This window comes from Durio zibethinus, chromosome 7 (genome assembly GCF_047325235.1).
Source record: "Durio zibethinus cultivar Kanyao isolate XHJ-2024 chromosome 7, ASM4732523v1, whole genome shotgun sequence".
Classification (NCBI taxonomy): domain Eukaryota; kingdom Viridiplantae; phylum Streptophyta; class Magnoliopsida; order Malvales; family Malvaceae; genus Durio; species Durio zibethinus.
Window position 1 is genome coordinate 8,115,573 of NC_143168.1, and position 12,433 is coordinate 8,128,005.

Below are 12,433 nucleotides of genomic sequence, written 5' to 3' on the forward strand. Positions count from 1 at the left end.
GCGTTGAGCCGATCGAAGAGGCATAATGCGTAAGCTAGGGATTGGCTCGATCCCCCTCTGCATGCTGTCGGTCCCGCTGCTACAACCCTCGGTTCGACTGGGGCTTAGACATGGAATGAACTCCCTATGCCTAAGCCAACCCATGAAACGGGCGTGCAGGCGCTCAACCGGCCGGAGAGGCAGAATGCGCAAGCCGAGGATTGGCTCGATCTCCCTTACGTGTTGCCGATCCTACTGCCACAACCCTCGATCCGATCCGATCTTAGACTGGGAATGAACTCCGTATGCTTAGATTGTGGATGAACTCTGTATGCCTAAGTTAACCCATGAAACGAGCGTACGAACACTCAATCGATCAGAGAGACAGGATGCGTAAGCCAGGGATCGAACGGGTGGTAGGTGGGTTTAAGCACATCTTTATATTTCTGCCATGTCAATGCCATTTTTATGGCTTGTAATTTCATACAATGGTCCCCTATGCCTTCATGTGAAGTTTCGTGGCAAGACGACCCGTTTTCTATTTTTCATGATTTTTGAAACTTTTTGCGGTTCGAGATTTTGTAAAACTTTTTTAGAAAGAGTTTTGTCCCCAAATTTGGTAGAGGTGATCCTTGTATTTTTTTTGGCATGCACAAAAAAATTCAGCTTAAAACTCGAAGTGGAGAAGATTTTGTGACCGTTTGAAAAAAGTGTCCCCATTTCAAACACTTTAACGGCTACTGGCAGCAAACCTATAAAATCTCAAATGCTCTTTAAGGGGGTGTGAGTTCTCAAGGTTTGATGAGGGATAGGGGGCCAATATAAGGGCCAAGTACCAGCACCCATCGCACATCATGTGCACACACTCCTCGGCCCCCCTAATCGTCGAAACCCCCAATACCGCCAGCTAAGCACTTTGACGATGCTCCGGACTAGCCCGGTCACCCCCTGCGTGCTATCGATCCTGCTGTCGCAACCCTCGGTCTGATCGGATCTTAGATTGGGAATTAAACTCCGTATGCCTAAGTCAACCCACGAAATGAGCATGTGGGCGTTGAGCCGACCGGAGAGGAATAATGCGCAAGCCAGGGATCGACTTGATGCCCCTCTGCGTGCTGTCGGTCCCGCTGCCACAACCCTCGGTCCAACTGGGGCTTAGACATGGAATGAACTCCCTATGCCTAAGCCAACCCATGAAACGGGCGTACGTGCGCTCAGCCGACCGGAGAGGCAGAATGCGCAAGCCGGGGACTGGCCCAATCTTCCCTACGTGCTATCGATCCTACTGCCACAACCCTCGATCTGGTTCAATCTTAGACTGGGAATGAACTCCATATGCTTAGATTGGGGATGAACTCTGTATGCCTAAGTCAACCCATGAAACGAGCGTGCGGACGCTCAGCCGACCAGAGAGGCAAGATACGCAAGCCGAGGATCGAACAGGTGGTAGGTGGGTTCAAGCGCATCTTTATATTTCTGCCATGCCAATGCCATTTTTATGGCTTGTAAATTCATACAATGGCCCCTACGCCTTCATGTGAAGTTTCATGGCAAGACGACCCGTTTTCTATTTTTCACGATTTTCAAAACTTTTTACAGTTCGTGATTTTTTAAAATTTTTTTAGAAAGAGTTTTGTCCCCAAATTTGGTAGAGGTGATCCTTGTATTTTTTTTGGCATGCATAAAAAAATTCAGCTAAAAACTCAAAGTGGAGAAGATTTTGCAACCATTTGAAAAAAGTGTCCCCATTTCATACACTTTAATGGCTACTGGAAGCAAACCTATAAAATCTCAAATGCTCTTTAAAGGGGTGTGAGTTCTTGAGGTTTGACGAGGGATAGGGGGCCAATATAAGGGCCAAGTACCGGCACCCATCGCACATCATGCGCGCACACCCCCCGGCCCCCCCAATCGCCGGAACCCCCAATACCGTCGGCTAGGCTCTTTGACGATGCTTCGGACCAGCCCAGTCGCCCCCCGTGTGCTGTCGATGCTGCTGTCGCAACCCTCAGTCTGATTCGATCTTAGACTGGGAATGAACTCCATATGCCAAAGTCAACCCACGAAACGAGCGTGTGGGCATTGAGCCGACCAGAGAGGTATAATGCGCAAGCCAGGGATTGGCTCGATCCCCCTCTGCATGCTGTCGGTCCCGCTGCTGCAACCCTCGGTCCGGCTGGGGCTTAGACATGGAATGAACTCCCTATGCCTAAGCCAACCCACAAAACGGGCGTACGGGCGCTCAACCGACTGGAGAGGCAGAATGCGTAAGTCGGGGATTGACCCGGTGTCCCCTACGTGCTGCCGATCCTACTTCCACAACCCTCGATTCGATTCAATCTTAGACTGGGAATGAACTCCGTATGCTTAGATTGGGGATGAACTCTGTATGCCTAAGTCAACCCACGAAACGAGCGTGCGGACGCTCAGCCGACCAGAAAGGCAGGATGCATAAGCCGAGGATCGAACGGGTGGTAGGTGGGTTCAAGCACATCTTTATATTTCTACCGTGTCAATGCCATTTTTATGGCTTGTAAATTCATACAATGGTCCCCTATGCCTTCATGTGAAGTTTCATGGCAAGACGGCCCGTTTTCTATTTTTCACAATTTTTGAAACTTTTTTTTGTTCGGGATTTTGTAAAACTTTTTTAGAAAGAGTTTTATCCCCAAATTTGGTAGAGGTGATCCTTGTATTTTTTTTGGCATGCACAAAAAAATTCAGCTTAAAACTCGAAGTGGAGAAGATTTTGTGACCGTTTGAAAAAAGTGTCCCCATTTTAGACACTTTAAGGCCTACTGGCAGCAAACCTATAAAATCTCAAATGCTCTTTAAGGGGGTGTGAGTTCTCAAGGTTTGATGAGGGATAGGGGGCCAATATAAGGGTCAAGTACCAGCACCCATCGGACATCATGTGCGCACACCCCCCTGGCCCCCCCAATCGCTAGAACCCCCAATGCCGTCGGTTAGGCTCTCCGATGATGCTCTGGCGATGGTGCCCCGAGCGAAAAAAATACGGCACCGACACATGCCCGAGCCTAGCATGTGCATCGTGGCTCAAAATCTTAGACTGGGAATGAACTCCGTAGGCTTAGACATGGAATGACTCCGTATGCCTAAGCCAACCCATGAAACGAGCGTGCAGGCGCTCAGTCGATCGGAGAGGCAGAATATGCAAGCTGGGGATTAGCCCGGTCCCCTTTACGTGCTGCCGATCCTGCTGCTGCAACCCTCAGTCTGGTCTGATCTTAGATTGGGAATGAACTTCGTATGCTTAGACTGGGGATGAACTCCGTATGCCTAAGTCAACCCATGAAACGAGCATACGGGAGCTCAACCGGTCGGAGAGGCATATTGCGTAAGTCGGGGATCAGCCCAGTCTGTCGATCCCACTGTCGGTCCTGCTGCCACAACCCTCGGTCTGGCTTGGGCTTAGACATGGAATGAACTCCGTATGCCTAAGCCAACCCACGAAACGAGTGTGCGGCTGCTCAATCGATCTAAGAGGCAAAATGCATAAGCTGGGGATCGGTCCGGTCCCCCCTACGTGCTGTCGATCCTGCTGTTGGTCCTGTTGCTACAACCCTCGGTCCGATCCGATCTTAGACTGGGAATGAACTTTGTATGCTTAGACATGTAATGAACTCCGTATGCCTAAGCCAAACCACGAAACGAGCATACGAGCGCTCAGCCAGCCAGAGAGGCTATCAATCCTGCTGCTGCAGCCCTCGATCTAGTCCGATCTTAGACTGGGAATGAACTATGTATGCTTAGACTGGGGATGAACTCTGTATGCCTAACTCAACCCACGAAACGAACTCACAGGCGCTCAGCGGGCCGGAGAGGCCGACCGGAGAGGCATAATGCGCAAGTCGGGGATTAGCCCGGTCCCCCTCTGTGAGCTACCGATCCCGCTGCCGGTCCTACTACCACAACCGTCAGTCCGGTTGAGGCTTAGACATGGAATGAACTCTGTATGACGAAGCCAACCCATAAAACGAGCGTGCGGGTGCTCAGTCGATCGGAGAGGCAGAATGCGCAAGCTGAGGATCAGCTCGATCCCCCCTGCGTGCTATCGATCCTGCTGTCGCAACCCTCAGTCCGATTCGATCTTAGACTGGGAATGAACTCCGTATGCCTAAGCCAACCCACGAAACGAGCGTGCGGGTGCTCAGCCGGTCGGAGAGGCAGAATGCGTAAGCCGGGGATCGGCTCGGTCCCCCCTACGTGCTGTCGATCCTGCTACCGCAACCATTAGTCTGGTCTGATCTTAGATAGGGAATGAACTCCGTATGCCTAAGTCAACCCACGAAATGAGTGTGCGGGCACTGAGCCAGCCAGAGAGGCATAATGCGAAAGCCTGGGATCGGTTCGGTCCCCCTCTGCATGTTGTCGGTCCCGCTGCCACAACCCTCGATCGGCCTTGGGCTTAGACATGGAACGAACTCCCTATGCCAAAGCCAACCCATGAAATGGGCATGCGGGCGCTCAACTGGCCGGAGAGGCAGAATGCGCAAGCTGGGGATCGGCCCGGTCTCCCTTGTGTGCTACCGATCCTGCTGTCGCAACACTCGGTCCGGTTCGATCTTAGACTGGGAATGAACTCTGTATGCTTAGACTGGGGATGAATTCCGTATGCCTAAGTCAACCCATGAAACGAGCATGCGGGCACTCAGTCGGCTGGAGAGACAGAATGCACAAGTCGGGGATGAACTCTGTATGCCTAAGTCAACCCACGAAACGAGCATGCATGCACTCAACCGACCGGAGATGCTGGTCAAAGAGACATAATGCACAAGTCGGGGATAAGCTTGATCCCCCTCTGCGTGCTGCCGATCCCATTATCGATCATGCTACCACAACCCTCGATCCGACTGGGGCTTAGACATGGAATGAACTTCGTATGCCTAAGCCAACCCATGAAACGAGCGTGCGAGCGCTCAGCCGATCGGAGAGGCAGAATGCGTAAGCCGTGGATCGACCTGGTCCCCCTTGCATGCTGTCGATCCTGCTACCGCAACCCTCAGTCCGATCCGATCTTAGACTGGGAATGAACTCTATATGCTTAGACATGGAATGAACTCCGTATGCCTAAGCCAACCCATGAAACGAGCGTATGGGCGCTCAGCTCGCTGGAGAGGTAGAATGTACAAGCCGGGATCAGCTAGGTCCCCCTGCATGCTGTCGATCCTGCTGTAGCAACCCTCAGTCTGATCTGATCTTAGACTGGGAATGAACTTCATATGCCTAAGTCAACCCATGAAACGAGCGTTCAGGTGCTGAGCCAATCGGAGAGGCATAATGCGCAAGTCAGGGATCAGCCCGGTCCCCCTCTGCTTGCTGTCGGTCTTGCTACCACAACCCTCGGTCTGACTGGGGCTTAGACATGGAATGAACTCCCTATGCCTAAGCCAACCCACGAAACGGGCATGTGGTCATTCAGCCGGCTGCAGAGGCAGAATGCGCAAGCTGGGGATCGACTCGGTCCCCCTTGCATGCTGCCAATCCTACTGCCACAGCCCTCGGTCTGGTTCGATCTTAAACTGGGAATGAACTTCGTATGCTTAGACTGGGGATGAACTCCGTAGGCCTAAGTCAACCCATGACATGAGCGTGCTGGCGCTCTGCCGGTTGGAGAGGCCGACCGAAGAGACATAATGCCCACGGCTGGGATCAGTCCGATCCCCCTCTGCATGTTGTCTATCCTACGATCGGTCCTGCTGCCACAACCCTCGATCCGACTGGGGCTTAGACATGGAATGAACTTCGTATGCAAAAGCCAAGCCACGAAATGAGCATGCGAGCGCTCAGCCGGCCGAAGAGGCAGAATGCGCAAGTCGGGGATCGACCCGGTCCCCCCTGCGTGCTGTCGATCCTGCTACTGGTCATGCTACCGCAACCCTCGGTCTGATCCGATTTTAAACTGGGAATGAACTCCATATGCTTAGACATGGAATGAATTCCGTATGCCTAAGCCAACCCATGAAATGAGCGTGCGGGGGCTCAGTCGGTCGGAGAGGCAGAATACGCAAGCTGGAGACCGGCCTGGTTCCCCCCTGCATGCTATCAATCCTGCTACCGCAACCCTCGGTCCGGTCTGATCTTAGACTGGGAATGAACTCCGTATGCTTAGACTGGGGATGAACTCTGTATGCCTAAGTCAACCCACAAAACAAGCGTGCGGACGTTTAGCCGACCAGAGAGGCAGGATGCGGAAGCTGGGGATCGAACAGGTGGTAGGTGGGTTCAAGCACATCTTCATATTTCTGCCATGCCAATGCCATTTTTATGGCTTGTAAATTCATACAATGGTCCCCTACGCCTTCATGTGAAGTTTCATGGCAAGATGACCCGTTTTCTATTTTTCATGATTTTTGAAACTTTTTGAGGTTCGAGATTTTTTAAAAATTTTTTAGAAAGAGTTTTGCCCCCAAAATTTGGGAGAGGTGATCCATTTATGTTTGTTGACATGCAAAAAAAAATTCAGCTAAAAATTCGAAGTGGAGAAGATTTTGTGACCATTTGAAAAAAGTGTCCCCATTTCAGACACTTTAATGGCTAATGGCAGCAAACCTATAAAATCTCAATTGCTATTTAAGGGGGTGTGAGGTTTGATGAGGGATAGGGGGCCAATATAAGGGTCAAGCACCAGCACCCATTGCACATCATGTGCGTACACCCCCTGGCCACCCCAATCATCGGAACCCCCAATACCGTCGGTTAGGCTTTCCGACGATGCTCCGGCGATGATGCCACAGGTGAAAAAATGTGGCACCAGCACATGCCTGAGCCCAGGATGTGCACCATGGCTCAACCTCTTACACTGGGAATGAACTCCATATGCTTAGACATGGAATGAACTCCGTATGCCAAAGCCAACCCACGAAATGAGTGTACGGGCGTTCAGCCAGCCGGAGAGACAGAATGCGCAAGCCGGGGATCGGCCCGATCCCCCTCTGCATACTGTCGGTCCCGCTGCCATAACCCTCGATCCGGCTAGGGCTTATACATGGAATAAACTCCCTATGCCTAAGCCAACCCACGAAACGGGCGTGCGAGCGCTCAGTCGGTCGGAGAGGCAGAATGCGTAAGCCGGGGATTGGCCCGGTCCCCCATGCATGCTACCGATCCTGCTACCACAACCCTCGATTCGGTCTGATCCTAGATTGGGAATGAACTCCATATGCTTAGACTGGGGATGAACTCCGTATGCCTAAGTCAACCCATGAAACAGGCGTGCGGGCGCTTAGCCTACCGGAGAGACATAATGCACAAGCCGGGGATCAGCCCAGTCCCCCTCCACATGATGCCAATCCCGCTATCGGTCCAACTGCCACAACCCTCAGTCCGGTTGGGGCTTAGACATGGAATGAACTCCCTATCCCTAAGCCAACCCATGAAACGAGCGTGCGAGTGCTCAGCCAGTCGAAGAGGCAGAATATGCAAGCCGGGGATCAACCTGATCCCCCCTGCATGCTACCGATCCTGCTACTGGTCCTGCTATTGTAACCCTCAGTCCGATCTGATCTTAGACTGGGAATGAACTCTATATGCCTAGACATGGAATGAACTCCGTATGCCTAAGCCAACTCATGAAACGAGCGTGCGGGCGCTCATTTGGCCAGAGAGGTAGAATGCATAAGCCGGGGACCGACCAGATCCCCCCTGTGTGTTGTCGATCTTGCTGCTGCAACCCTCGGTCCAGTCCGATCTTAGACTGGGAATGAACTCTGTATGCCTAAGTCAACCCATGAAATGAACGTGCGGGAGCTGAGCCAGTCAGAGAGGCATAATGCACAAGCTAGGGATCGGGTCGATCTCCATCTACGTGCTGTCGGTCCCGCTGCCACAACCCTCGGTTCGACTAGGGCTTAGACATGGAATAAACTCCCTATGCCGAAGCAAACCTATGAAATAGGCGAGCGGACGCTCAGCCAGTCGGGGAGGCAAAATGTGTAAGCCAGGGATCGGCCTGATCACCCCCGCATGCTACCGATCCTACTGTCGCAACCCTCGATCCAGTCTGATCTTAGACTAGGAATGAACTCTGTATGCCTAAGCCAACCCACGAAATGAGCATGCGGGTGCTGAGCCGATCGGAGAGGCATAATGCGCAAGCCGAGGATTGGCCCCCTCAACTCCCTATGCCTAAGCGAACCCACAAAACGGACGTGCGGGTGCTCAGCCGACTGGAGAGGCAAAATACGTAAACCGGGGATTGGCTCGGTCCCCCTGCATGCTGTTGATCCTACTGCCCCAACCAACGGTTTGGTTCGATCTTAGACTGGGAATGAACTTCATATGCTTAGACTGGGGATGAACTCTGTATGCCTAAGTCAACCCACGAAACGAGCGTGCGGACGCTCAGTCGACCAGAGAGGCAGGATGCGCAAGCTGGGGATCGAACGGGTGGTAGGTGGGTTCAAGCACATCTTCATATTTCTGCCATGCCAATGCCATTTTTATGGCTTGTAAATTCATACAATGGTCCCCTACGCCTTCATGTGAAGTTTCGTGGCAAGATGACCCGTTTTCTAATTTTCACGATTTTTGAAACATTTTGTGGTTCAGGATTTTTTAAAATTTTTTTAGAAAGAGTTTTGCCCCCAAATTTGGTAGCGGTGATCCTTGTATTTTTGTTGGCTTACACAAAAAAATTCAGCTAAAAACTCGAAGTGAAGAATATTTTGTGACCGTTTGAAAAAAGTGTCCCCATTTCATACACTTTAATGGCTACTGGCAGCAAACCTATAAAATCTCAAATGCTCTTTAAGGGGGTGTGAGTTCTCGAGGTTTAATGAGGGATAAAGGGCCAATATAAGTGCCAAGTACCAGCACCCATCCACATCTTGTGCACACACCCCCTGGCCCCCCCAATCGTCGGAACCCCCAATGTCGTCGGTTAGGCTCTCCGGCGATGCTCCGATGATGGTGCCCCTGGCAAAAAAAATGCGGCACCAGCACATGCCCGAGCCCAGCATATGCACCATGGCTCAAACTCTTAGACTAGGAATGAACTCCGCATACTTAGACATGGAATGAACTCCGTATGCCTAAGCCAACCCATGAAATGAGCGTGCGGGCACTCAGCCGGTCAGAGCGGCAGAATGTACAAGCCGAGGATCTGCACGGTCCCCCTCTACAACCCTCGGTCCGACTGGGGCTTAGATGTGGAATGAACTCCCTATGCCTAAGCCAACCCATGAAACAGGCGTGCGGTCTCTCAACCGGTCGGAGAGGCAGAATGCGCAAGTAGGGGATCGGCTTGGTCCCCCCTAAGTGCTGTCGATCCTACTGCCACAACCCTCGGTCCAATTCGATCTTACATTGGAAATGAACTCCGTATGCTTAGACTGGGGATGAACTCCATATGCCTAAGTCAACCCACGAAACGAGCGTACAGGTGCCCAACCGACCGGAGAGGCAGAATGCACAAGCCGGGGATCGGTCCAGTCCCCCCCTTTGCGCTGTCGATCCTGCTGCTGGTCCTGCTGTCGCTAGCCTTGGTCTGGTCTGATCTTAGACTGGGAATGAACTCCATATGCTTGGACATGGAATAAACTCCGTATGCCTAAGCCAACCCATGAAACGAGCATGCGGGCGCTCAACCAGCTGGAGAGGCAGAATGCGCAAGTCGGGGATCAGCCCGATCCGCTCCAGTGTGTTGTCAATCTTGCCGCCGCAACCCTCGGTCTGATCTGATCTTAGATTGGGAATGAACTCCTTATGCCTAAGTCAACGCATGAAATGAGTGTTCGGGCGCTGAGCCGACCAAAGAGGCATAATGCGCAAGCCGGGGATCGACCCGATCCCCCTCTGCCTGCTGTCTGTCCCGCTACCACAACCCTCGGTCCTGCTGGGGCATAGACATGGAATGAACTCCCTATGCCTAAGCCAACCCATGAAACGGGCGTGCAGCACACAGTCGACTGGAGAGGCAGAATGCGCAAGTCGAGGATCGACCCGATCCCCCCTGTATGCTGTTGATCCTGCTGCCGTAACCCTCGGTCTGACCCGATCCCCCTATGCGTGTTATAGATCCTGCTGCCACAACCCTCGGTTTGACTGGGGCTTAGATATGGAATGAACTCCCTATGCCTAAGCTAACCCATGAAACGAGCATGCGGGCGCTCAACCGGTCGGAGAGGTAGAATACGCAAGTCGGGGATCAGCCTGGTCCCCCTCTACGTGCTGTCGGTCCTGCTACCACAACTCTTGGTCCGACTGGGGCTTAGAGATGGAATAAACTCCCTATGCCTAAGCCAACCCACAAAACAGGCATGCGGGTGCTCAGCTGATCAGAGTGGCAGAATGCACAAGCTGGGGATCCGTCCGGTCCCCCTTTCATGCTGCCTATCCTGCTGTCGCAACCCTCGGTCCGGTCCGATCTTAGACTGGGAATGAACTCCATATGCTTAGACTAGGGATGAACTCCATATGCCTAAGTCAACGCACGAAACGATCGTGCGGGCGCTCAACCGGCTGGAGAGACATAATACACAAGCCAGGGATCAGCCCGATCCCCCCCTGCGTGTTGTCGATCCTGCTTTCGACCCTGCTGCCACAACCCTCGATCTGGCTGGGGCTTAGACATGCAATGAACTCTGTATGCCTAAACCAACACACGAAATGAGCGTGCAAGTACTCAACCAACCGGAGAGGCTGAAAGCGCAAGTCGGGGATCGACTCGATCCCCCCTACGTGCTGTCGATCCTACTGCTGGTACTGTTGTTGTAACCCTCGGTCTGGTCTGATCTTAGACTGGGAATGAACTCCATATGCTTAGACATGGAATGAACTCCATATGCCTAAGCCAACCCATGAAACAAGCGTACGGGCACTCAGCAGGCCGAAAAGGTAGAATATGCAAGTCGGGGACCGGCTCGGTCCCCCCTGCGTGCTGTCGATCCTACTTCCGTAACCCTCAGTCCAATTCGATCTTAGACTGGGAATGAACTTCGTATGCCTAAGTCAACCCACGAAATGAGCGTGCGGGTGCTAAGCCGACCGAAGAGGCATAATCCGCAAGCCAGGGATCGACCCGATCCCCCTCTACGTGCTGTCGGTCCCGCTGCCACAACCCTCGGTCCGGTTAGGGCTTAGACATGGAATGAACTCCCTATGCCTAAGCCAACCCATGAAACGGGCTTGCGGGCACTCAGTTGGTCAGAGAGGTAGAATGCGCAAGCTGGGGACCGGCCTGGTCCCCCCTACGTGCTGTCAATCCTACTGCCGCAACCCTCGGTCTAGTCTGTTCTTAGACTAGGAATAAACTCTGTATGCCTAAGTCAACCCACGAAACGAACATGCGGGCGCTGAGCTGGCAGGAGAGGCATATTGCGTAAGCTGAGGATCGACCCGATCCTCCTCTACGTGCTGTCGGTCCCGCTGCCACAACCCTCGATCCGACTGCGGCTTAGACATGGAATGAACTCCCTATGCCTAAGCCAACCCATGATACGGGCGTGCGGGTGCTCAGTCGATCGGAGAGGCAGAATGCGCAAGTCGGGGATCGGCCCGATCCCCCCTGCGTCCTGTCGATCCTACTGTCGTAACCCTTGGTCCGGTCTGATCTTAGACTGGGAATGAACTCCGTATGCTTAGACTGGGGATGAACTCCATATGCCTAAGTCAACGCACGAAATGAGCGTACGGATGCTCAACCGACCAAAGAGGCAGGATGTGCAAGCCGAGGATCGAACGGGTGGTAGGTGGGTTCAAGCACATCTTCATATTTCTGCCATGCCAATGCCAGTTCGATCCTTGACTTATGCATTATGCCCCTCCGGTCGGCTCAGCGCCCGCATGCTCGTTTCATGGGTTGACTTAGGCATACGAAGTTCATCCCCAGTCTAAGCATACGAAGTTCATTCCCAGTCTAAGATCGGATCGGATCGAGGGTCGCGGCAACAAGATCGACAGCATGTAGGGGGGACCGGGCTGGTCCCCAGCTTGCGCATTCTGCCTCTCCGATCAGCTGAGCGCTCGTACGCCCTTTTCGTGGGTTGGCTGAGGCATAGGGAGTTCATTCCATGTCTAAGCCCCCGTCGGACCGAGGGTTGTGGCAGTGGGACTGACAGCACGTAGAGGGGGACCGGGTCGATCCCCGGTTTACGCATTATGCCTCTTCGATCGGGTTAGCGGCCGCACGCCTGTTTCGTGGGTTGGCTTAGGCATAGGAAGTTCATTCCATGTCTAAGCCCCAATCGGACCGAGGGTTGTGGCAGTGGGACCGACAGCACACAGAGAGGGACCGGGTCGATCCTCGACTTACGCATTATGCCTCTTTGATCGGCTCAGCGCCCGCACGCTCGTTTCATGGGTTGACTTAGGCATACGGAGTTCATCCCCAGTCTAAGCATACACAGTTCATTCCCAATCTAAGATCGGATCGGACCGAGGGTAGTAGAAGCGACAACACGTAAGGGGGACCGGGTCGATCCCTGGCTTGTGC